The following is a 26,823-nucleotide window of genomic DNA, read 5'->3' as shown; positions in this document are numbered from 1 at the left end:
AGTCCATAACAACCTGCCCCCATCATTCAACTTATTGCTACTTTTATTTTTGCTAACCCTACTTCTTTATCACAAAGGGTTGCCTCTTCCCCTTTAACCGCTCTTCAGTAAAAGTGCTCACTTACTCCATCGACAATTTGCAAATGTCTTCTTTTACATATAACCCTTGTTAAAGAAGAGGTACCAGAAGGACTGCCTGTGCTTAATGTTGCTCAGGCTCTAGGACTTAATGAGATGCAGATGAAGATTCTGTGGGATGTAATAGTGGGAATTGTGAAGGTATTGGCCAGAATCTTCTGAATTCTATTTCTTTCTGTAATGGACAGCTACAAACCACTTGTTTATTCCAGGACACCAAATGAATTAACGTGAATCAGAGCTGAGCAGATTCTAACGCCCCACATCTCCAGTTTTTTTTTTTACTGAGAAACCGGTCCTCCATGCAAGCTTTTGGTTTGAAGAATGAGACCCCCGCTTCCTGGGAACACAGCAGCGATACCTCCAAGATCTGATTTACAACCTTCAAACTCAGTGAAAGGCTTTCACCCTCCCCTCGGGGTCTGACCGTCACTTCACAACCAACATTCGGCTGGGATGGGCAGACAAAACAACTTCCTTCCCCGCAGTCCCCCAGCACGGACTGGATAATCTCCCAGCTCGTATTCCGCGAATGTTACATTGCTCCACTGATTTGTGCTATTCCCCCAAGCTCCGGCAATCTCGGCCCTAATCCCCAGGCCTTTTATTCTCTCTTTAACCAACATTTTGTCTCCTTATTAAGTCCATCCTGAGAAGAGGGGCTCGGCATTCCGAGTTCCTCTGCAGACATCTGGTTGCTGCTAATGGACCAAAAGAGCCTAAAACCTGAATAAAACCCTCTGGTACAGCACTCTGAACATGTCTCCATTAGACCGTGCAGACAATACCTGCTTCATAGAGTACAATGGTGGGAAATATGAGCAATTTCAGTGTCAGCATTCCGTGGGAATAGAGGATACAAGATAAACCAGAATTAAAAATACTGAACAGATCCTCTGGGAGCAGGAACGTAGAGGACGAATTCCTGGAGTGTATACGGGATGTTTTTCTGGACCAATACATTGAGGAACCAACGAGAGAACAGGCCATCCTCGACTCGGTATTGTGTAATGAGAAAGGAATAATTGGCAATCTAGTTGTGCGAGGCCCCTTGGGGATGAGCAACCAGAATATGATAGAATTCTTCATCAAGATGGAGAGTGACGTAGTTGATTCTGAGACTTGGGTCCTGAATCTTAATTAAGGAAACTATAATGGTATGAGGTGCGACTTGGCAATGATGGATTGGGAAACATTACTTAACAGATAATGGTGGGTAAGCGATGGCAATCATTCAAAGAGCGCATGGGTGAACTGCAACAATTGTTTATTCCTGTCTGGCGCGAAAGTAAAACAGGAAAGGTGGCCAAACCATGGCTTACAAGGGACATTAGAGATAGTATTAGATCCAAGGAAGAGGCATACAATTGGCCAGAAAGAAACAACAGACCTGAGGATTGGGAGCAGTTTAGAATTCAGCAATAGAGGACCAAGGGATTGATTAAGAAGGGGAAAACAGAGTACGAGTGTAAGCTTGCAGGGAACATAAAAACCGACTGTAAACATTTCTGTAGGTTTTTGAAGAGAAAAAGATTGGTGAAGACAAATGTGGGTCACTTACAGTCAGAAACAGAGGAATTCATAATGGGGAACAAAGAAATGGCTGATCAACTAAATAAATACATTTGTTCTGTCTTCACCAAAGAGGACACTAATACCATACCAGAAATGTTGTGGAACACAGGGTTAGTGAGAGGGAGGAACTGAAAGAAATCAGTATTAGTAGGGAAATGGAGTTGGGGAAATTGATGGGATTGAAGGCCGATAAATCCCCGATCATCTACATCCCAGAATACTTAAGGAAGTGGTCCTGGAAATTGTGGATGCATTGGTGGTCATCTTCCGAGATTCCATATACTCTAGAAAAGTTCCTACAGGTTGGAGGGTAGCTAAGGTAACCCCACTATTTAAAAAGAGAGGCAGAGAGAAAACAGGGAAGTATAGACCAGTCAGCCTGATGTCGGTTGTGGGGAAAATTCTAGAGTCCATTTTAAAAGATTTAATAGCTGAGCACGTGGAAAACAATGACAGAATCGGTCAGAGTCAGCATGGATTTATGAAAGGGAAATCATGTTTGACAAATCTACTGGAATCTTTCGAGGATGTAACTAGTAGAGTTGATGAGGGGGAGCCAGTGGATGTTGTTTATTTGGACTTTCAGAAGGCTTTCCACAAAGTCCCACGTAAGAGATTGGCGTGTAAAATTAAAGCACATGGGATTGGGGGCAGTGTATTGAGATGGATAGAAAACAGTTTGGCAGAAAGGAAGCAAAGGGTAGGAATAAATGGGTCTTTTTCCGAATATCATGTAGTGACTTGTGGGGTACCGCAGGGATCATTGCTGGGACCCCAGTTATTCACAATATATATTAATGATTTAGATGAGGGAATTAATCGTAATATCTCCACATTTGCAGATGACACAAAGCTGGGTGGGAGGGTGAGCTATGAGGAGGATGCAGAGATGTTTCAGTGTGATTTGTACAAGCTGATTGAGCAGGCAAATGCATGGCAGATGCAGTATAATGTATATAAATGTGAGGTTATCCATTTTGGTAGCAAAAACAGGAAGGCAGATTATTATCTGAATGGCTATAAATCGAGAGAGGGGAATGTGCAACAAGAGCTATGTGTCCTTGTACACCAGTCGCTGAAGGTAACCATGCAGGTGCAGCAGGTGTTAAAGAAGGATAATGTTATGTTGGTCTTCATATCCAGAGGATTCGAGTACAGGAACAGGGATGTGTTGCTGCAATTGTACAGGGCCTTGGTGAGACCACATCTGGAATATTGTGTGCAGTTTTGGTCTCCTTATCTGAGGAAGGATGAACTTGCTATAGAGGGAGTGCAACGAAGGTTTACTCGACTGAATCCTGGGATAGCGGGACTGACATATGAGGAGACTGAGATGAGGAGAAATTTCTTCACCCAGAGAGTGGTGAGCCTGTGGAATTCGTTACCACAGAAATTAGTTGAGATTAAACATTGCATGCTTTCAAGAAGGAGTTAGATATAGCTCTTGGGGCGAAAGGTATCAAAGGGTATGGGGAGAAAGTAGGAGCAGTCTATTGAGTTGGATGGTCAGCCATGATCATAATGAATGGCGGAGCAGGCTCGAAGGGCCGAATGGCCTACTCCTGCTCCCAGTTTCTATGTTCCTATGTCAAAGTCGAAAAACCCAGTGGATTTTTAGAGGAAAATTTAACCACTGGTCAATGGCAGCTGAAATGCAGACCAAAAAAGTTCCTGCACTTATTCCCTTTATTTCGAGTTGTTTACAATCAAATGAAGAAAATAAACTGTCGGAGGGAATTTCCATGATTTATGGAAACACCAACAACCGCCAGTTGTCAATCACTCAGCCCCATCAGACCCACCAACACTGACGGGAGCTTCCTGCATCCAGCACTGGCTCTGTCGCACTCACCAGCTGCTCACCCAGACCCCACTCTCACAAACACTGAACATTTTTATCCAGACCCTTCAAATTATTGTTAAAATGAGAAAAAAAAATCACATTTCATCGCAGTTTGGTTGAACGGAACAAATGTTAAACTTTTGACCGTCACTCGGTAACCACGCTCGACATTCCTTCAATCAGTTGTATAAATTATCGGCTGTAAGGATTTATTTCACTGGGTTAAACAATTTCCATGTGAGAATGTTCCAGTGTGAGAATGGAGGGGGACGGGCTGACTGAGCTGTGTCTTCACCGCTTCTGGGCAGCGGGAATGTTCACCTTTCATTCTGCTCCCATTCACTTTCCCAAAGGGAATCTGCAGATTCTCCAATCTGGGCCCTGGGGTTTATTCTTTGGTTCCTTTTGATTTGTCCCTTTTCCCGACTGACAATATCTTCCTAATCTCGGGGGAAAACCTCCCCCTTGCATCGTGCCTTAGTCTCGGCTGGAAGCGGCCGATAGTGACCCCGAACTGGTCACCTCCACACTGACAGATAGAACACGGTCACACTCTGCTTCACTGAGATTAATGCCGAGAGCGGTTTCTGGGTCCAATACAACAGCGAACACATTTCATTTGAAGGAATTGTGGGTGGTTAAGGTGTTTTGAAAGTCCTGATTTTTTGTAGGGCATCCATCCTAAATGCTTTGGGATTTTCCTGGAGTAATACCTAATATCCCTCTTTGGGAAAGATTAAAGTTAATTGGAACGTGTTGACCAGGTCATGTGGATAACTCTTTGAAATTGTTACGTGCTGCCAGCTTAACAACACCTAAACACTTGATACTTTTGTTCACAAATGAATTATAAACCAAATTTCCGCCCCGATGTAAATGCAGAATATTCAGTATTTTAACCGGAGTGGGAAACAGGTTAGTCACAGATATTCAGTGAGTTCCCGGAAAACAGGACTCAGAAACTGTTTGTTCCAACGTTCATACAGTAATCTGCTTTCATCTCTCTTCCTCTTATTTCCCAGGATGATATTTGAATTCTGACCCAGTGATGTTGCCCTTGTCTTTTCAAAATCTCGATGTTCGTGTTCTGGGCATCAATTGTTAAATAGAATAGAGCCCAGCTCTTCCAGTAGCGGCACACTGGGGAGAGTTTCTCATTGTGTGTGGTAACTTCCACAAGGTCTCTTCTTCGACAGTCACAGAAAGGAAAACTTGTCATTGTTAAAGCGTTTGCAGATAGTCCACTGTAAAAGGAGAGACCATTTTAACCTTAAATTCCAGGTTTGGCCCTGTTATAAAGCAAGTGCCCAACTGCCCAGATGAAATCCAACGAAATCAGGTTCTGCTGGGATTTGGACGCAGGATCTCCTGTTTACTCGGCAGGTGTTTTAACCAATTAATCCACAGAACCTAACGATGTTCAATTACCCACAAGGAATTGCTAGAAACCCTTCGCAGATCTGGTAGTATTTGTGAAGAGTGAAACAGTTTAAATTTCGGGACGCGAACTTGCACCCAAAAGACCTGAAACGTGAATCTGTTTCACTCTCCACAGATGCTGCCAGATGTGCTGAGCATTTGCAGCATTTTCTGGCGTTGTTTCAGATTTCCAGCATCCGCAGTATTTTGCTTTTGTACCAAAGGACAATGAGCTGCCTTTCCTGCACTGAGGGTTATTGCAGGACAAAACCAAAACCTTTAAAGATGCTGACCAGAGTCAGTCTGCTCAGCTTTCAGAAAGATTTCAAATGATAATGTGAATCTGCACCACTGAATATCAAGGCCATCGCGGTTTAGACAGCTGTAATGAACAGCTCCTGTTACAACTTTAGATCAGGGAATGAAGGATTATCACAGGCGCTCTGTCACACTGCATGTTCCTTCAGACAGGTTTCCAACTGGACACATGGAATGAGCGGCCCTGAACATTAGTGTTTGAGGTGGAGATTTCTCATTGGCTGAACTGGAGTTCCAGTTCCATTCCCAGAAATCTCCCTTTCTCTTTCCTGAATCTATCTCTGTCCTCTTGCTCATTTACACTTTTCATTGTTTCATCATTAGCGGCCACGTCTTCAGCTGTCTGAGCCCTTAGTTCTGCAATTCCATCTAGAAACATCCCCAGTTCACTCTCCCCCTTAACGCCCCCTTAATATCTTCCAGTTTTACGAAGGTTTTGTTCAGTTGTCCAAATATGTGACTCGATGTCGAATGTTGCTTGATAAATCTCCTTTGAAGCGCTTTGGGGAGTTTTATTAAATCTCGGAGCTGTTGCTGAAATCGATCAGTGAAATGAGCTGTGTATCGGTGACCAAGAGATTTTGTTTTATTCTTTCACGGGATGTGGGCGTCGATGGCTCGGCCAGCATTTATTACCCAACCGAAATTGTCCTTGAGAAGCTGGCGATGAGCTGCCATCTTGAACCGCTACAGTCCATGTGGTGTAGGTACACCCACAGTACTGTGAGGGAGGGGGTTCCAGGGTTTTGCCCCAGCGACAGTGAAGGGACGGCGATCCAGTTCCAAGTCAGGATGGTTTGTGGCTCGGAGGGGAGCTTGCTGCTGGTGGTGTTCTCATGCATCTGCTGCCCTTTTCCTTCCAAGTGTTGGAGGCCTCGGGTTTGGAAGTTGCTGAAGGAAAATTAGTGTCAGGAGTGGGATTCGAACCCACGCCTCCAGAGGAGACTGCGACCTGAACGCAGCGCCTTAGACCGCTCGGCCATCCTGACGCTTCTGTCGCATCTGCTCGGCCACTAAATCCATTGCATTCTGTACAAATGGTTCTGAGTTCCACATTCATCGTCACTGCTTTAAAACAGTCGATGTGATTTTCCATTTTTCAGCACCTGTCAGGTTCCTGTATCTGAGTGCCATCCTTCCCCAAGCCGCTGGGGGGTGAGGAGCTTCTCATTGCTGCATTGCTCTGTTTGCTCAAATCAACAAAGACCCAATTCCCACCCGACCTGTTCCTCACACGAAGGTGTTGAGAGTGTAAGATATGAGCGACATGAAGTATCCAATTGGAGAGTTACATCCTGGATTAGTAAGTTTGCGGATGACACAAAGATTGGCCGGGTGGTTAACAGTGAGGCTGAGTGGCTTAGGCTACAGGAAGATATAGACGGGATGGTCAAATGGGCAGATAAGTGGCAGATGGGATTTAACCCTGAAAAGTGTGAGGTGATACACTTCGGAAGGAGTAATTTGACAAAGAGGTATTGAATCAATGGCATGACACTAGGAGGTTCTGAGGAACAAAGGAACCTTGGCTGATGTTTCCATAGATCTCTGTAGGCAGAGGGGCAGGTTAGTGGGGTGGTGAGAAAGGCATTTGGGACACTTGCCTATATCAATCGAGGCATAGATTACAAAATTAGGGAGGTCATGTTGGAGTTGTATAGAACCTTATTGAGGCCACAGCTGGAGTACTGTGTGCAGTTCTGTTCACCACATTATAGGAAGGATGTGATTGCACTGGAGGGGGTGCAGAGGAGATTGACCAGGATGTTGCCTGGGATGAAACATTTCAGTTAGGAAGAGAGGTTGGATAGACTTGGGTTGTTTGCCTTGGAGCAGAGAATACTGAGGGGCGACCTGTTAGAGGTGTTCAAGATAATGAGGGGCATGGACAGAGTGGATAGGGAGCAGCTGTTCCCCTTAGTTGAAGGTTTAGTCACAAGGGGGCATAAGTTCAAGGTGAGGGGCAGGAGGTTTAGGGGGTACGTGAGGAAAAACCTTTTTACCGAGAGGGTGGTGACGGTCTGGAATTCACTTCCTGGGAGGGAGGTGGAGGCGGGTTGCCTCACATCCTTTACAAAGTACCTGGATGAACACTTGGCACGTCACAACATTCAAGGCTATGGGCTAAGTGCTGGTAAATGGGATTAGGTAGGTAGGTCAGGTGTTTCTCAAGTGTCGGTGCAGACGTGATGGGCTGAAGGGCCTCTTCTACACTGTGTGATTCTGTGTGATTCTGTGACTGAGGAAAACCACCAGAAACTGCTGCAGACAAAGAGCTTACTGAAAGGTCAAATTATATCTTTTCAGTGAGTCATTAAAGCCTCCTTCGAGCAGATAAAACAGCATTTTCTGTGTTTCAGTGATACATTCTGATCTGAATTTAAAAGGAAAGGGTAAATATTTCTCATTCTCATAAGATCCGCCTGCCGCTTGACTGAGGCGAGCTCACTTCTCGATCTCATCACTGACAGATACAAACACGAATAAAGCAGAATAAACCAGAGGGAAATGATAGATTACAATTCCACTACCCTCGATTAATGTTAACCAAAGCACCAGTGAAATGGATCAATCGGCGTATTTTCAGGATTTACATTCCCAATGGTTGATCAACGAATCAGCAGCTGGGAACATATAAGACCATAAAACATAGGAGCACAAATTAGGCCATTCGGCCCATGGAGTCTGCTCCGCCATTCAATCATCGCTGATAAGTCTCTCAACCTCATTCTCCCGCCTTCTCCCCGTAACCTTTGATCCCCTTACCAATCAAGAACCTATCTATATCGGTCTTAAATACACTCAATGACCTGTCTACACAGCCTTCTGTGGCAATGAATTCCATAGATTCACCACTCTCTGGCTAAAGAAGTTTCTCCTCATCACTGTTCTAAAAGGTGGTCCCTTTTCTCTGAGGCTGAGCCCTCGGGTCCTAGTCTCTCCTACTAATGGAAACATCTTCCCCACGTCCACTCTATCCAGGCCTTTCAGTAATCTGTAAGTTTCAATCAGATCCCCGCTCATCCTTCTAAACTCCATCGAGTATAGACCCAGAGTCCTCAAACGTTCCTCATATGTTAAGCCTTTCATTCCTGGGATCGTTCTCGTGAACCTCTCTGGACCCTCTCCAGGGCCAGCACAAATTTCCTGAGATACGGGGCCCAAAATTGCTCACCATATTCTAAATGTGGTCTGACCAGAGCCTCATAAAGCCTCAGCAGCACATCCCCTCTTTTATATTCCTGTCCTCTCGAAATAAATGCCAACATTGCATTTTCCTTCCTAATTACCGACTCAACCTGCAAGTTAACCTTAAGAGAAACCTGGTCTAGGACTTCCAAGTCCCTTTGCACTCCAGATTTCTGAATTCTCTTCCCATTTAGAAAATAATCTATGCCTCTATTCTTCCTACCAAAGTGCATGACATCACACTTCCCCACGTTATATTCCATCTGCCACTTCTTTGCCCATTCTCCTAACCTGTCTAAATCCTTCTGCAGCCTCCTAGCCTTCTCAATACTACCTGTCCCTCCACCTATCTTTGTATCATCTGCAAACTTAGCCAGACTGCCCTCAGTTACTTCATCTAAATCATTAATGTATAAAGTGAAATGTTGTGGTCCCAACACTGACCCCTGCAGAGCTCCACTAGTCACCAGCCGCCATCCTGAAAAGGGCCCCCTTATCCCCACTCTCTGCCTCCTGCCAGACAGCCAATCTTCTATCCATGCTAGTACCTTGCCTCTAACACCATGAGCTCTTATCTTACTGAGCAGCCTCCTGTGCAGCATCTTGTCAAAGGCCTTCTGGAAGTCCAAGTAGACAACATCCATTGGCTCTCCTGTGTCTAACCTACTCGTTACCTCCTCAAAGAATTCTAACAGATTTGTCAGACATGACCTCCCCTTGATGAAACCTTGCTGACTCTGCCCTATTTTACCATGCACTTCCAAGTATTCTGAAATCTCATCCTTAATAACGGACTCTAAAATCTTACCAACGACCGAGGTCAGGCTAATCGGCCTGTAATTTCCCGTCTTTTGCCTCACTCCCTTCTTAAACGGGGCGGGGGAGGGGGGTTACATTAGAGATTTTCCAGTCCTCTGTGACCCTCCCTGCCTCCAGTGATTCCTGAAAGATCACCACTAACGCCTCCACTATCTCTTCAGCTATCTCCTTCAGAACTCTGGGGTGTAATCCATCTGGTCCAGGTGATTTATCCACCTTCAGACCTTTCAGTTTTCCTAGCACCTTCTCCTTGGTAATGGCCACCATACTCAGCTCTGCCCCTCGACTCTCTTGAACTTTGGGGATATTACTCGTGTCTTCCACCGTGAAGACTGACGCAAAGTACCTATTCAGTTCCTCCGCCATTTCTTTGTTCCCCACTACTACTTCTCCAGCGTCATTTTCCAGCGGCCCAATATCCGCCTTTGCCTCTTTCTTACCCTTTATATATCTAAAAAAAATCTCTTGCAATCTTCTATTATATTACTGGCTAGTTTCCCCTCATGTTTACTCTTATCACTCCTTATTTCTTTTTTAGCTGTCCTCCGTTGGTCTTTGGAGGCTTCCCAATCCCTTGGTTTCCCACTGCTCTTCGCCGCATTGTATGCTTCTCTTATAACTCTTATGCTGTCCGACTTCCTTTTCAGCCATGGGTGCCTCGTCCTCCCTTTTGTATGCTTCTTCCTAGGGAGGAATTATTGCTGTGCCAATATAAGTAGCAGAGAATGGGTTCGATCTATCGACTTTTGGGTTATGGGCCTAGCACGCATATGCTGCTGCATCTGAGATTTGTAGGTTAGTTGCGATAGTTTAATGGGGGATGAGTTGACCAGCGCTTTTTCAAATTTTTTTAGAAGTTAAACCGATCTTTATTCCAGTAACGTGGACCAGCGGGCACAGAGCTGGACACGCGCAAGCGGGGAGGGCAAGTATCCGCTGCCCTCAGAAATGGGACTGCGTCTCCCCAAAAGAGACAGGCACCCTCACTAAGCGACCGGGAAACACAAAACCGGAGATGCTCAGGAGAGTCGTCTTGCAACTCTTCGCCGAAACCCGGGATTGAAACAGTGACCTTTAGATTTTCAGTTTAACGCTCTACCAACTGAGCTATTTCAGCTGATAGAAGCAATGCTTCGAGCGAGAATTTAAACAGCGACCTAAGGATACCAGCTTTACAGTCACCGACTGTCCTTGGCTTATATTAGAGAACATAACCGCATAATGACAAAGGACAGCCATCACCTCGTTTCCGTTCCCTCCAGATTTCGATGTTTTTCTTGACAAAGAGGGGGTCCATAGCCCAACTAAGCATCAGTTTATTGCCATAAGCTCTCGGCCAATCGGTACACAGGGATCGTCCTACAAACATCCTTCTTCATCCTTTGAGTGAATTGTTTCCTGACGTCACCGCTAAATGTCTTAATTCTAAGTTTAAGGTTATATACATTTGTTCTGTATTCCCCCACCAGCGGAAATTGTTTCTCCGCATTAAGACCTATTAATCAACTCAATTACCTCAACCAGATAGCCCCTAAACCTTCTCAACTCACGGGTATGTAAGCGTCACAGCGGGAGCACATCTAATTGCAGATCAGAAACCTGTGTGTGCATCGCACATGGTCATGGCTACTTTTGCAGCAAACCTGTTTCTGAATTTAATGGGACCCGTTTGTGATAAACACAGTCGCCTTTCACCGCTTAGCTGATCAGTTTCATGGAGCCACGTTTGTGATTCCCTCAGTTCTGCTTTTGTGCAAAGTTGGTGAAATGCATCACAGATGTCAGTCTTCAGCCAGCTCCATTCACTCCAAGTGAAATCAAGAAATGGCTGAAGGCGCGAGTAACTGCAAAGGCTTTGGGCCCTGACACCATTCCTGCAGCAGCACTGAAAACCTGTGATCCAGAAATAACCTCGCACCTCGCCAAGCTGTTCCAGTGCAGCTACAAGACTGGCATCTACCCGGCAATGTGGGAAATTGCTCAGGTCTGTCTTGTCCACAAAAAACAGGAAAACCCAACCACCGAAAATCGCACGATCAGTCTCCTCTCGTTCATCAAAAAAGGGGGTGGAAATTTCTTCGACAGTGCGATCAAGTGGCACTTACTCAGCAATAACCTGCTCACTGAAACTCAGTTTGTTTTCTGCCAGGGTCACTCAGCTCCTTAGCTCATTGCAGCCTTGGTCCAAACATGGAGAAAGCAGCTGAACTTAATACCTGAGGTGCAAGTGACTGCACTTGAGTCCAAAGAAGCTTTTGACCGAGTGTGGCATCAAGGAACACTCGCAAAACTGAAGTCAGTAGAAATGAGGCGGGAAACTCTCCACTGGTTGGAGTCGTCCCCGGGGGTTCCAATACATTCTAAAAGATTTCCAGCATTAACAGGAATTCGCTTTTGGTTGATACACTGTGGGTGGCAATGAAAGGATCCATTGAGAGCAGTTTATCGTGCAGGTGGCTGGTTGTTTTTGGGCTTCGATTCTCGCTTTGGGCTTTTCAATGAGTTCGAATGCAAGAGGTCCCGCTTTCATCTCCAGGACGAGCCCAGCAAGCATTTTAATGCAGTATTTTTTCGCGCTCGTGGTGGTGGCAGTTCCGGAAATCAGGACCAAGTTTGAACACCCGGGAAGTCATTGCAGAGAACACACGTGAAGAAAATGAACACAGGGTTTAAAGAACGTTTCTCCGTGTTATGGGACTCTGAAATTATCCGAATACATCAAATAAGGGAACTGTCTACTTCTGGATTCAGGTGGGAGGCTGATTGAACTCAGTGAAAATCTTGACTGAAAGGCCAAGCAGAGCTGGGATCTCCAAAGATTTATTTTCATTTCCCACACTTTAGCTGTGATCGGCCACTGGCAGTGAGCTGGGAAGGGTTTCTTCTTGCTCCCAAATGCTTGTATGTTCCAGTCATTCCGCGGTGGGTTTTCACACTGTGGAGAAACATGTTGGATATCATGTTGAAGTGTTGAAACGATTCACATCAGCCCATTTACAACAGCATCTGATCTGATGTGGTGGAAATGCATTTTATTGACAGAAAATACATTTCCATCTTTAGACACCTGGCCGAATATTCAGGACCTGTACGAAAGAGGATCATTTATTTCAACAGATCATGAATGCAAAAAGCATAGAAGGAGGTTTAATAAATCGAAGTTCAGTGACGAGGTGGCCGAGAGGTTAAGGCGATGGACTGCTAATCCATTGTGCGTTGCACGCGTGGGTTCAAATCCCACCCTCGTCGTCACTTTATCAACATTCCGTGTGCGATGCTTTTGCAGAAGGTCTGCCTGGAGTCTCTGATGTGATACTGTGCAGGCGGTATCGCGGTGAAGCAGCCTGGGAAGAGTGCCCTGCAGGCAGTTCTTGTTGAAAATGACAAGAGTGACATCACAAGACAGCGAGAGAGAGCGGGGAAGAGTCCAGAACCATGCGCCATTGCGGGGAAGCTTCAAAAAGTGACGTCAGCTCACTGAGAGCTGATTGGTGAGTATTTTCTCCAGTTTAAAATATATTAAGGTAAGAGTTCTAGTTTTTATTAAATCTCCCCTTAACATTCTCTGTGATAAGAATAACATCCCCAGTTGTTTTTTTTTGTCCATCCACATCCGGAACCACTCTCCACTGATACCATTCCAGTAAACCGCCGCTGCACGCCCCCCACAGTCTTACCGTTCTTCCCTTAACAGGAAGTTTTACTTGTCTCTTTAATAGCTGTCACTGGGAGGCTTTGAAGACTTGCAGGTTCTTAAAGTGAAGAAACGTGAGGCCCTTGGACTGCCACCGCTTCATGAAACAGAATCAAAGTGATCCGTAACATGAGAGCTGCCTCACCACCAGCATCTGCTTCTGACCTAATAGAGCAGCAGCAGAAAAGGGCTCGCAGAGAACACAAGGTGAGAGTGACGTGCATTCACTGAAACAGTCACTGGTCACTGATGTTGTGGCCGTACCAGTACTGGCACCAGTTCCTGAATTTGTGCTTCAGTTACCTCACCAGGATCACATAATCCATGCTATAATGTCTTTGAATCCCGTCTACCCACATTGTTTTTGTAAACTGAGATCATGATGCAGTATTAATGAGGACAGACTTCCGTCAATGGGTGACAATGAAAGGATCCCTTGAATGCCTTTTGCTGTTGCTGGATTCTCGCTTTGGGATTTTCATTGAATCAATATGCGAGAGGTCCCGGGTTCAATTCCCGGACGAGCCCATGTTAATGCAGCAGTTGTTTTCGCGCTCGAGGTGGTGGCTGTTCCGAAAATCAGGAGCAGGTTTGAACACCCGGGAAATCATTGCAGAAAATGCATCACCTCAACACACGTGAAGAAAATGAATGCCAAATTTAAAGGACGTTTCTCCGTGCCATGAGACTCTGAATTTATCCCAATGCATCAAATAAGGGAACTGTCCACCTGTGGATTCACGTGGGAGGCTGATTGCACTCAGTTTCAATCTTGACTGAAAGGACAAGCAGAGCTGGGAACCCCAGTGTTTCATTTTAATTTTCCACATTTTAGCTGTGTTCCGGTACTTGCAGTGAGCTGGGAGGGGTTTCCTTTTGCAACCAAATGCTTGTATGTTCCGGTCTTTCGGCGGTGGGTTTTCACACTGTGTAGAATATCAGGTTGAAGTGTTGAAGTGAATCACATCAGTCGGTTTACAACAGTCCCTGATCTGATGTGATGGGCATTTACTTTAATGACAGAAACTACATTTCCATCTTTACACATCTGGCCGAATATTCGGGGCCGGTACCAAAGAGGGTCATTTATTTCAACGGTTCTTGGATGCAAAAAGTATAAAAGGGGGTTTAATAGGCTACCTTTTTGACGAGGTGGGCGAGAGGTGATGGGCTGCTAACCCGTCCACGTGTGGGTTCGAATCCCAACTTCGTCGTTACTTTATCAATTGTTTCTTCCTTATTCCGGTGATTGAGCAGAAGCTATGCCTGGAATCACTGATGTGATCCTCCACCCAAGTCATGAGGCCAGCTTGCTTCGACTTTTCTTGTAAGATCTTGGATTCTATACTTCTGTTCACAATAACATGCGGGTCTGATTTGCAGCCCATTCGAATGGATATTTCCATCTCTCTCTAAGGGGAGACAGAGGAGGAGTGGAAATATTCCGGGGACTTGGGTTTATTTCCCAAAGCTACATGACGTCGTTAGATAAGTGTCATGCACGTGGCGAGGTGGTCCAGAGTTTAAAGCTGCAAATCCTTTGTGCTTCCCACGCGTGAGTTTGAATCCCGCTTTTGTATGGGACGGCGTTATGCAGAATGGAAATCTGAAATTATCATTGTGATATCAGACCGAAGTTATGAGGGCAGACGGATTGTCTCGACGTTTCTTGTAATACCTTGAATATCGATATTTAAGGCTTGATCTGATGGCGATGCGCACGATGATTAAATGACTCGCTAGCTTCGTTATTTAACCTGGCGGACAGCCTGCAAACAAAGCGGGAATTTACCTTGTTCAGGGGCGTTGAGAAGAAGAAAGTCTTCACGGGAAGGGTATTGGAAATCAAGAAGTCTCCCCCGCAGAAGCTACTGCGGCTGAGAGACAATGGAAACATTACAAAAAAGATAATTCATATTGTTTATTATTAGTTATTCCGTCACCGGAATTGGCTCTCGCTGACTAAGCCGTCAGTTATTGCCCACCCCTAACTTTCCTTAAGAACGAGAAACCGCTGCAGTCCATGTGGTGTAGCTAAACTCACAATGATATTAGGAAGCGAGTTTCACAATGTTGTGCCAGTGACAGTGAAGGAACGGCGATATAGCTCCAAGTCAGGATGGTGTGTGGATGGAGAAGAAGAACTTGCAGGTGGTTGTGTTTCCATGCATCTGCTGCCATTGGCCTCCTAGGCGGTAGATGCCACGGTTCTGGAAGTTGCTGTGGACGGAGACTTGGTGAGTTGCAGTAGTGCATCTTGTAGATGGTATTCACGGCCGCCACTGTGCGCCGATGTTGGAGAGATTGGATGTAAAAGGTCGTGGATTAGGTGCCAAGCAAGCGGGCTGCTTTGTCCCTTATGGTGTCGAGCTTCTTGAGTGCTCTTGGAGCTTCAAGCATCCCAAAGCAAATGGAAAGTATTCAGAAGGAGTCCGACCTGTGCCGTGTGGATGTGGGAAAGGTATTGGGCTGGGAGGAGCTGAGTGCCTCACCACAGAATTCCCAACACCTGAACTGCTTTTGTAAGCACAGTATTGTATGTCTGGCCCAGTACAGGATCTGCTCAACGGCAACACCCAGGATGTGAACGCTGCTTTATTCATTGAGCTTTAAGGGGAGATAATTGGATTCTCTCTGGTTGAAGATGGTCATTGCCTGGCCATTGGTGTGGCGCAATTCTTACTTGCCACCTATCAGCCCATGTCTGAATATTGTTCAGGCCTCACTGTTCATGCAACGGACAACTTCAGAACCTCATGACTCGCAAATGGTGCTAGACATTGCGCAAATCATCTGCGAAAATCCCCAATTCTGAGTCTATTTTGCCGGGAAGGTCATTGATGAAGCAGCTGAAATTGCTTGGACATAGATCTGCAACGTAGAGGCTGCAGCGCAGCATGGCCAGAATGATAGTCGGATGAACTAGACTGGCAGGGGGATGGGGACCTGAGAGGGGAGACACAAGAGATGGAAACAAAGATAGAAATGAAAGACAGAAAAGCAAAACAAAAATCAGAAGCGGAAGGCAGAGGAAACGGGGGCGAGCAGCAAATAGGGCCAGAGTACAAATGTGTAAAGAGACAAGTCTTAATGGACTGTAGCTGAACGCACGGAGCATTTGCAATAAGGTGGACGAATTAACAACGCAAATAGATGTCAACGTGTAGGATATGATTGTGATAACACAGACATGGCTGCAGAGTGACCAATGCTGGGAGCTGAATCTCCAACGTTATTTGATATTTAGGAAGGACAGGCAAAAAGGAAAAGGAGCTGGCGTAGCATTTTTAGTTAACGATGACATCATACAATATTGAGAGAAAATCTAGATGCAGAATCAATCTAGGTGGGGCTATGACGCAATCAGGTGCGGGAAACATTCGCGGGAGGTGTATATAGGCTTCCAAACAGAAGTGGTAAGGTAGGGGGTGGCATTAGACAGGGAATTAAAGATGCATGTAACAAATGTGCTACAGTTGTCATGGGCGACTTTAATTTCCATATAGAGTGGACAAACAAAATTATCAATAATATTGTGGTAAATGATGGAGTGTGCATCAAATAGCTTTTTTGAACGCTACTTCGAGGAACCAGCTAGGGAACAGGCTACCCTAGATTTGTTTATTTTTGCAATGAGACGGGGTTAATGAATAAGTTTTTTGAGCGAAGTCCGTGAGGGAACAGTGACCATAACAGGAAAGAACTCTTTCTTAGGTTATAAAATGAAGTAATCCAATCCGAAACTATGGTCCTAAATCAAAACAAAGGAAACTGCGGAGGCATGAGGAGTGAGTTGGCTCAGGTCGATTGGGGAACTTCAATAAAAGGCATGGTGGTGGGTAGGCAATGGTTACCATTTAAGGAATAATTCATGCATTGCTAAAAGTATATATTCCTTTTTGGCGCAAAAGGACAACAGAAAAGTGGCCCAACCATGGCTACAAAATAAATGAAGGATAGTATTAGTTCCAAAGTGCAGTCATATAAATTTGCTGGAAAATGTTGCAAGCCTGAGGATTGGAAGCAGTTTAGAATTCAATAAAGGAGGACCAAGAGGTTAATTAAGAGAGGAAAAATAGAGTATGAGAGTAAACTTGCAAGGAACATAAAGACTATTGTAAAAGCATGTATAAGTACACAGAACAAAAAGATGAATGAAGACAAATGTAGGGCCCTTACACTTCGAAACAGCAAAATTTACAATAGAGAACAAGGATGTAGCAGAGCAATTCAACAACTACTTTAGTTCTATCTTCACCTTCACGGAGGAAGACACAAATAAATTTCCATAAATTCCAGCGAACCAAAGGTCAAGTGAGAAGGAGGAATTGATGGGAATTAGTATTCCTAAAAAAGCAACGCTGAAGAAATTAATGGCGCTGAAAGCCGTTAAATCCCCAGGGCCTGACAATCTACATTCCAGGGTACTAAAGAACGTGGCCATGGAAATAATGGGTGCGTTGGTTACCATCTTCCAAATTTCTGTAGATTCTGGAACAGTCCCGGCAGACTGGAGGATGTCAAATGTAAACCCACTACCTAAAAAGTGGGGGAGGGGAAAATCAGGGGATGACACATCGGTTAGCCTGACATCAGGGAAAATGCTAGAGTCTATTATAAAGGGTGTGATAACAAGAAACTTAGAAACCATTAACGGGATTAGACAAAATGAACAGGGATTTATGAAAGGGAATCATGTTTGACAATGCTACTGGAGCTTGTTTGAGGACGTAACTAACAGAATACAAACGGGAGAACCAGTGGATGTGGTGTATTTTTATTTTCAGGGAGCTGTTGATAAAGCCCCATGTAAGAGGCCTGTGTGCAAAATTTAAGCACATGGGATTGGGGTAATATATGGGTGTGGATTGAGAATTGTTTGGCAGACAGGAAACAGAGTAGGAACAAATGGGTATTTTTCGGAATGGCAGACAGTGACAACTAGAGTACCAGAGGGATCAGTGCTTGGGCCCCATCTTTTCACAATATATTTCATTGACTTGGATGAGGGAATCAAATGTAATATTTCCATGTTATCTGACGACAAAGAACTTCGTCGAAATGTGAGTGGTGAGGAGGATGTTACGATGCTTTAAGGCGATTTATGGGAGTTGAGTGAGTGACAAAATACATGGTAGATGCAGTATAAGGTGGATAAGTGCTGCAGTTATCCACTTTGGTAGGATAAACACAACGGCAGAGTATTATTTCAATGTTGATACATTGGCAAATGTTGATGTTCAAATGGACCTGGGTGTCCTTGTACACCAAACACCGAAAACAAGCACGCAGATGCAGCAAGCAGTTAAGAAAGCACATGGTATATTGGCCTTCATTGCAAGGTCTCTTGAGCACAGTAGAAAGGGTGTCTTGCTGCAGCAGTGCAGGGCCTTGGTGAGGCCATTCCTGTAGTATTGTGTGCAGTTTTGGTCTCCTTACCGAAGAAAGGATGTACTTGCCATAGAGGGAGTGCACCGAAAGTTCACCAGACTGATTCTAGGGATGGCAGGATTGTCGTATGAGGAAAGATTGGACCGACTAGGCCTCTATTCACTAGAGTTTAGAAGAATAAGAGCGGATCTCATTGAAACGGAAACATTTCTGACAGGGCTGGACAGACTGGATGTATTGTTGATGTTTCCTCTTGCTAGGAGGTCCAGAACAAGGGGTAAGTATCTCATGATACGGGGTAGGCCATTTAGGACTGAGATGAGGAGAAACGTCTTCACTCAGATGGTGGTAAATCTGGAATTCTCTACCACAGAGGCCACGTCAGTGAATATGTTTATGAAAGAAATGGATTTCTAAACTTGAAAGGCCTCAAGGGGCATGGGGAAAGAGCGAGAGTGTGGAGTTGAGATAGAGAATCAGCCATGACGATATTGATATGTTTCTGAAAGGCTAAAAGAATGGGGGTAGGTTGGAATCATAGCATCATAGAATGGTTATAGTACAGGAGGAGGCCATTCATCCAGCCGTGTCCATGTCAGTCACCTCCAGTCTCTTTCTATTTCAGTGTTTTTAAAGATTCTCCATTGATGCCTTGCTTTTGCACTCGATGCTTCTATTTATAAAACTCAGGTTCCCGCATGTGTTTTGTTCAGGTTGTTGAAATGAGGCATGTGAGGTGATTAAGGGACTTGATTGTTTAGATACAGAGAAACAATTTTCCCGGATTTGGGGAATCCACAACAAGAGGACATAACATTCAATTTCAGCTAAGCCGTTTAGGGTGACGTCAGGAAACACTTCTTCACACAAAAGTTCGTAAAAATGTGGAACCTTCTGAAAATTGCGACTGTAGCTTAGGATCAGCTGAAAGTTTTCGATACTGAAATTGGTTACAAGTTATTATTGTTATTAAGATGTAAGAAATTAAAGGATTATGAAACCACAGTGGATAGTTGAAGTAAATATAGGGACCACTCATGAGTTGAACACGATTGATGGAAGATCAGTGTCCTTATCTTCCTATGTTCCCAAATTCCTCATCTAGCAGCAAACAGGCTTTCAGATGATCACCACTCTGTACATTCCTCTCAGCATCCCCTTCTCTAAGGGGAACAGCCCCAGTTTCTCCAATGTATCCATTAAACTGAAGTTCCTCAGTGAAAACATTTTCCCCCCAATGTTTCCTGCGCACTCCCTGATGTCGCCACATCTTTCTAAATTGTGATGAGCATTGTTCGACACAATGTTCTGCTCGTGGCCCAAACATTATTTTATAAAACTGCAGCGGTTCTAGAAGGTAACTCACCACCTCCATCTGAGGGAAATTAGGGATGGGCAATAAACGCAGGATAGCCAGCAACGCCCACATCCATGAATGGAGTAAAATAAGGTCCCTCGGATGCTAGAAATCTGAAAGGAGAACAGGAAATGCTGGAAAAACTCAGCAAGGGCAGCATCCGTAGAGAGGGAAAAAGACTCCGACGAAGAGTCATATAGGACTCCAAATGATAACTCTGTTTCTCTCTCCACAGATGCAGTCAAGCCTGCTGAGTTTGTCCAACATTTTCTTTTTTTATTTTAGTGCTTGATAAAGATTCTTCATAGCTGCCTTGTTTTTGTACTCGATGCCACTATTTACAAACCCCAGGATCCCGCGGTCCCCGTGGAGAGCAACAAATCAGAAGAATCAAATTTACCCAATGGCCCCAACGAGAAAACCAATGGACAAGATTTTGCTTCTTATGTTTTTACTTCTTACTTTGTTTTAACAAACAAACCAAAATCAACACCAATTACACATGAATTAACAGGCAGTTTCCTGTCTATGTAAAGTGTAAATGACCTATTAGGGTTGATTTCACCTTGAAAAAAAAGTGTCTGTTCACTGAATTTGCTGATTTCTGCATTTGGAACCCTCAGTCTCTCAGCTCCTCCAGAATTCCCAGCTTCTCACCAGACACAAAATAATCTGATGCATCTTCTTTAGGTTTTAAGCGAACGATCTCACAGTTCCCTACATGGAACCCTCTCTGATCGCATCAAAATTTTGTACGGCTTCACTTGATGACGCCAGTTTATTTCCACAAGAACAAGGAGGCTCCTGCCCTTAATACAGCTTTGGTCCAAACACGGGGCGGTTGATTACAGAGAGCGGCAGCGGGGAAGTATTCCGAATGTTACTGTTAAACAGAAGAGGGGGGAAAAACATCAAATTGCATCTCCTCACTTTCGGAAAATTGGCTTTTCATCCATTGTCACAATAGAACAACCGGTACACATTGGTCACCCTCAACACTGAGGTGCATTTCATTGCAGTGAATCAATATGAAGAGGAGTAGGACATTCAGCTCCTCCAATCAGTTCCACCATTCACTTAGGTCATGATTGATTCCTACATCAAATCGATCTGCCAGCTCTGGTCTCATAACATTTAATGCCCTTGCCCAACAATAATCTACCAGCAATCTTTAGGTTCCAACCAGCTGTAATCGCGGATCTAGACAGGAAAGGCTTTCTACTGACAGCCACCAAATAGATGGCTGAGCTACATTTCAGATCTTTAGCCTGGAGGATTTCATGATTCCTGCTTTAAAGGGGATGAAATGAGGAAATGGTCTACACTGTGGGTCATTTTTCTTCTCAGTGAAGTAAAATAAACTTCAATTAAGAATAGAGGAGCAGCCACTGCAACACTTTCGACAGAGGGATGAGGTCGCCCACGGCTTGCTCAACCTTAACAGGGTGAAGCAGAACATTTCCATCCGGGAAACTTTCGCCTGTGAAAGTGAGTATGGTAACCGCTAGACAATGACATCCTCTGTCAAGTTACTGACGGCTGAGTGGATCTGTCCTGTCAGCTACATTAGTGTTGATTGTGAAACTGTCTGTTTACTTTAAACGGTATCACTTCTGCCCGTACGAAAAGCTCTCAAAACTTCCCCTCCACTGCCTCTTACAAAAAATGTCACTGACCCAGCAACAACCCAACGTCCTGTCTTCTACACACACACATTGAGGCTGCTGAGGCTCCTACTATCACTGCACAAAACACAGTTTCTCTCTCCACAGATGTTGCTTGAGCTGCTGACTATTTCCACAATCTTACATTCTTGTATTAGGGTGAGGAATGCAGGATCAGCTATTCTCTCCTTCCGAACTTCCCAGTACTTTTGATAGACTAATTCTCACCATCACTTTACACGAAAAGATCCCTGGCTTCATTCTTGGCGTTAGAGACACACAAAATGGTGACAGCATAGACGGTGAGCAATTGGCCCTTGTTCCCTGTTCTGGTTCTCTGCAGGGAAACTCAGTTATTCAATGCCTCCGTAGCCTCTAAATTACTCTCTTCAGAAAATTATAGAATCTCGTCTGAAAGCCATTGTCAAACCTCCCTCTTAGGTAAAGCATTACAGATCCTAACCACACGCTGTCGTACACGAAGTTCTTCCTCAGGTCCAATTGTGGATATCTTGCCAATCATCTTAAATCGGTGTGCTCCGATTTTCGGCCCTCCCGACAATGGAAACAGTTTCTCTCTATTACTTTGTCCAGACCTCTTGTGATTTTGAAAATCCCCATCTAATCTCGTCTCAACATTTTCTTCTCTGAGAACAGCCGCAGGTTTTTTTTTCCAATCTATTCATCTCATTGAAGTTCCTCAGCAATGAATTCATTCTTGTAAATGTTTCCAATGTCGCCACATTCTTTTTAATTTTGATAATCATTGTTGGGCACAATATTCCAGTTGAGACCGTACCAATGTTTTTTTTTTAAAGATTTTCCACAGCTGCCTTGCTTTTGTACTTGATGCTTCTACTAAAAAAAACAGGATCCCGGATGTCGTTTATTCAATTTAACATGAATTGACGTGCAAATTGCAGTCGATGTAAACTATAAATTACTTCTTGTTACAGAAATAGGCTTTAGAAAAGGTGGTAATTGTTCATTGTGCTTGGTGATTTCTGTATTTGGAACCTCAGCCTCTCAGTTCCTCCAGGGTCACCAGCTTCTCACCAGATACACAATCGTCTGATACATCTTTCTGAGGTCTTAAGTTGATGATCTCACACTTCCGACATGCAAGTCTATCTGATCCCATCTATATTATTTATTGTGTTGCCCGACCTGATGGCGCCAGTTTACTTACATCGGAACCAGGAGGCTCCTGACCTCTTTCCAGTTTTGGGCCAAACATGGAGCGGGGGATTCCAGAGAGCGGGACCGAGAATGTATCCCGGATGTTGATGCTCAAACAAGGAATTGTTGATGTGTGACTTCGAATTGTTATTTACAGAATACAAAAGTTCCAATAAGTTCACAAACTTGAAACATTAACATTTGAAAAAATCTCTCTCCACAGTTAATGCCTGATGGGCTGAGTGTTTCCAGCATTTTCATTTTTTCTTTGATGCGAACAACCGAGTCCGCGCTGGATAATTCTTTAATGATCTTTCAAAAATCTGTGCTGGGTCCCCTATTATTCGTCATTTATATGAACGTCATAGATGACTATGTGGGAGGTAGGATTAGTAAGTTTGCAGACGACACAACGATTGGCCGGGTGGTAAACAGTGAGGTTGACTGGCTTGGGCTACAGGAAGATATATAGGGGATGATCAAATGGGCAGCTAAGTGGCAGGTGGAATTTATCCCTGAAAAGTGTGAGGTGTTAAATTTTGGTAGGAGTAATTTGACAAGGAAGTATTCAATGAACGATATGATAATAGGAAGCCCCGAGGAACAAAGGGGCCTTGGAATGTGTGTCTATAGATCTCTGAAGGCGGAGGGGCATGTTAGTGGGGTGGTGAAAAAGGCATATGAGACACTTGCTTTTATCAATCGAGGCATAGATTTAAAAAGTAGGGAGGTCATGTTGGAGTTGTAAAGAACCTTGGTGAGGCCACAGCTGGAGTACTGTGTGCAGTTCTGGTCGCCACATTATAGGAAGGATGTGATTACACTGGAGGAGGTGCAGAGGAGATTCACCAGGATGTTGACTGGGATGAAACCTTTAAGTTATGAAGAGAGGTTGGATAGACTTGGGTTGTTTTCGTTGGGGAAGAGAAGGCTGAGGGACGATCTGATCGAGGTTTACAAGATTTTGAGGGGCATGGATAGGGTGGTTAGGGAGCAGCTGTTCCCCTTAGTTGAAGGTTTAGTCACAAGGGGGCACAAGTTGAAAGTGAGCGGCAGTATGTTTTGGGGGTATGTGAGGAAAAATTGTTTTACCCAAAGGGTGGCGACGGTCTTGAATGCACTGCCTGTGAGGGTGGTCGAGGAGGGTTGCCTCACATCGTTTAAAAATTACCTGGATGAGCACTTGGCACGTGATAACATTTAAGGCTATGGGCCAAGTGCTGGTAAATGGGATTAGGTAGGTAGGTCATGTGTTTCTCACGTGACGGTGCAGACACGATGTGCTGAAGAGCCTCTTCTGCACTGTGTGATGATGTGACTCCTTGTTATCCTGCATCGTTATTTCTTTCTACCTGTCTGCTAACTTTCAGTTTTATAATTAGGGTCTCTGCTCCTCCGTAGTTTGCAACATCTCACCAATTAAAAACAAAACGAAACGAAACTCGTGCATTCGTGGCCTCAATCAGATTATGGTTCATTGTGAATCCAACTGCCAATGTATTTCTCACTCATTTAAACTATTTATGAAATTTGAAAATAAACTTCTCCCACGGCTTATTGTTGTGCGTTTGCTCTCTCATTCTTTGCTTTTCCTGTTACTCGTCCTTTTGATGTAAATCCATAGAAAGCAAAGAAGGCCACGAGGAAGGGAGGGAAAATCATGTTCCCTTTCATGATCCCTGTTTGATTTTCAATGCACTGAATATGATCAAGCTCTAAGGAAGTGAATCTAGTACTGGGCTTGTGGCGCAACGGTAGCATGTCTGACTCCAGGTCAGTCGGTTGCGTGTTCAAATCACGTCAGGCTCATGGTTCTTTACTGTACCTGAAGCTTTTGTCTGGGCACAAAGTTCATTGTGTCTGGATTCTGCTGGAATGATGAATTTGAAAACCATGATGAAAGTCATCTCTTCCGATTTTCCGGCTCAGTTTCCATTTTGCACAATTTTACATTGGAATAATGTTTCAGCGATGTGGGGTATCTACTGTTTCTGCAATTGCTCTGTTACCCAGTATGAGAAGTAAAACACAAAGTGTCCATCATGGGGTTTAAACCCACAGCCGCTTCCATCCATACAGCTGCTTAGTTCCGTTGGCTAGAGTTGGTTGTGTTAGCTATAATCACCCGACTTCATTTTATCTATAAGTCAGGAGATTCAAACTCGTCCTTTTAAAGCAGAGCGACAGTGAGTTCAGTTAAAACAAATGTCTAAAAATAGCAGCAATTTCTTTCTGCTCACGGCATCCAGTTATTGCGACGTTCATTAAATAGCAGGAGCGGAAACCGCAGCCCGACACCCGCCTCTTCACATTAACGGGCAGCCTGAGTTTCAGTTTTGGGACTTTAGAGAGAGCGGATGTTTTTGTGGAAACTGAAGTTACTTTTCCTGTGAATGGAGCCAGTTAAAGAGCCCGGGCCGGACTGAGAGTCCCCGAGCCCGGAGTCAGAGGGAGCCTGGGGAGACGATAGATCCCATGGAAAGGGAATAAGATTCGAGAGAAGGAAGGTTTTTACGAGGTTGAGGGGACTGAAGGGTTGGCGACGGGAGGAATAGAAACGGGGGAGATAAGGGGAGGGGTTGTGGGAGACAGCATCTGTCAGAACGAGGAAGAGAGCGACGGAGGAAAAGAGGGGGGGAGGTGGAGGGAGGGCGGGAATGAGGAGGAACTTGCATTTCGCCAGCACATTTTGCAACCGCAGAAAGATCCAAAACCTCACAGCCAATGGGTGGGTATTTTGGGCAAGGGGGTAGATGGGGGGTCTTGGTAATTGAGATTCGTGCTTGAATGTGCACAGCAGGATCCCACAGGCAGTAACCTAATCAATATTTGGATAACCTGTTTCAGTGATTCTGGATGAGGGATTATTATTGATCCCAGGACTCCGGCTAAAACTCCTCTTCTCTTGTTGGAAATAGTCCGGTTGGATTGTTCACATCCCCCCGAGTGGGGAAGATGGGATCTCGGTTTTAAATGTGGTTTATTACTGGATAGTGTCATATATCCTTGTTACCCCTCTGTGGGTATTACAGTACATCATGGTAAACAATTTACCTCTTCGAGAAGGTCAAGGAGTTGTAAACACTGAGAAACTGCTCGTTCTGACATTACTAACTCACGTGGCCTGTGATAATAAAACATAACCTCTTCCAGTCGGTGGAGATGTGATGTAGACATACCTCAGAATAATGCACACACACCACAGCAGATGTTGCCCATTGTCTTCAAAGACAGTCGATTGAAGGGTTTCTCTCCTTGTTTCGTTGAACTTCTCAATGTTGTAATGCTGTCTGCCCCATTTCCGGGGCAAATGTGGGAATCAGAAATCCTCACTTCCTCCCTATGTGGATCCGACTGATAACAGTTTTTATCATTAATTTCTCTCAGCCTCTGACGCCTTATCACATCCAATCTTTAAAATAAAGCTAACGTTTTCTGATTTCGACACTCAAATCGAAATTCCTGCAACCTCTCTCTCCCTGCCCTGCTAAAAAGTCCACCTCTTTCAACTGTGAGTGTTAATCTCTCATTCTCTGTAACACCTCTCTAAATAACAATCTAGTGCTGCTTCTGCTCTCAGAATACAATGTCCCCTGTCTTTGCCCTAGTCTGTGAACTATGATTCAGTCAGTTGCTCTCAAGTTTTTACAGGCAGAGGGTTGTGAGTTCAAAATCTCTCCAGAATTCTGAGCAGAAAGTCCGGCTGACACTTCAGTGCCGCGCTGAGCCAAAGTTTCACTGTTACAGTTGCCAGTTTTGAGATGCTATGGAAAACTGAGGTACCATCTGCCTTCACATGTAAAATTCCCATGGCACAATTTCGGACAGTGGCACGGGAGTTATTCCATCGTGTCGGAGCCACCATTTGCCCCTTAATTAACACCACTTCAAAACAGATACTCCTGCCTTCATCACATTGCTGTTCCTGGAAACTGGCTGCTGCAAGCCTTTAATAATATAGTTCAAAAAACATCGTGATTGAAACGCTGCGAGGAAAAGACAAGGCGTTAATGAGAATCCTGCTGAGAGAGCTTCATTGGACAGAAAATCGGGCGAAGAATACGAGGAATCGACACCAGAGAACCAATCAACGTCAAAACTGAATAACTCCTGTGAAATAAATGAGTAAAAGCTGAGAGCTCCGAGCACCATCAGTTCATCACCCAGAGACACTCACAAAAGAATTTAGTCTCCTGTCTTAGACGGTACCTCGTGGCTGAGAATGACTTTCTTCCAC

The 26,823-nt window shown here is 44.5% G+C and overlaps 3 non-coding genes across 3 annotated transcripts; 1 reads left to right on the top strand and 2 right to left on the bottom strand.

Moving 5' to 3' along the window:
* Positions 1–6,199: 6,199 nt before the first annotated feature.
* Positions 6,200–6,282, bottom strand: trnal-cag (transfer RNA leucine (anticodon CAG)). The gene has a single exon. It is a non-coding gene; the product is annotated as a tRNA-Leu (tRNA).
* Positions 6,283–10,345: 4,063 nt separating this feature from the next.
* On the bottom strand, positions 10,346–10,418 carry trnaf-gaa (transfer RNA phenylalanine (anticodon GAA)). Its single transcript has one exon. It is a non-coding gene; the product is annotated as a tRNA-Phe (tRNA).
* Positions 10,419–12,468: 2,050 nt separating this feature from the next.
* trnas-gcu (transfer RNA serine (anticodon GCU)) lies at positions 12,469–12,550 on the top strand. Its single transcript has one exon. It is a non-coding gene; the product is annotated as a tRNA-Ser (tRNA).
* Positions 12,551–26,823: the final 14,273 nt, after the last annotated feature.

This window comes from Cetorhinus maximus, chromosome 31, assembly GCF_964194155.1.
Source record: "Cetorhinus maximus chromosome 31, sCetMax3.hap1.1, whole genome shotgun sequence".
NCBI classification, from domain to species: Eukaryota; Metazoa; Chordata; class Chondrichthyes; order Lamniformes; family Cetorhinidae; genus Cetorhinus; species Cetorhinus maximus.
This window is presented reverse-complemented; position numbering and strand designations above follow the sequence as displayed.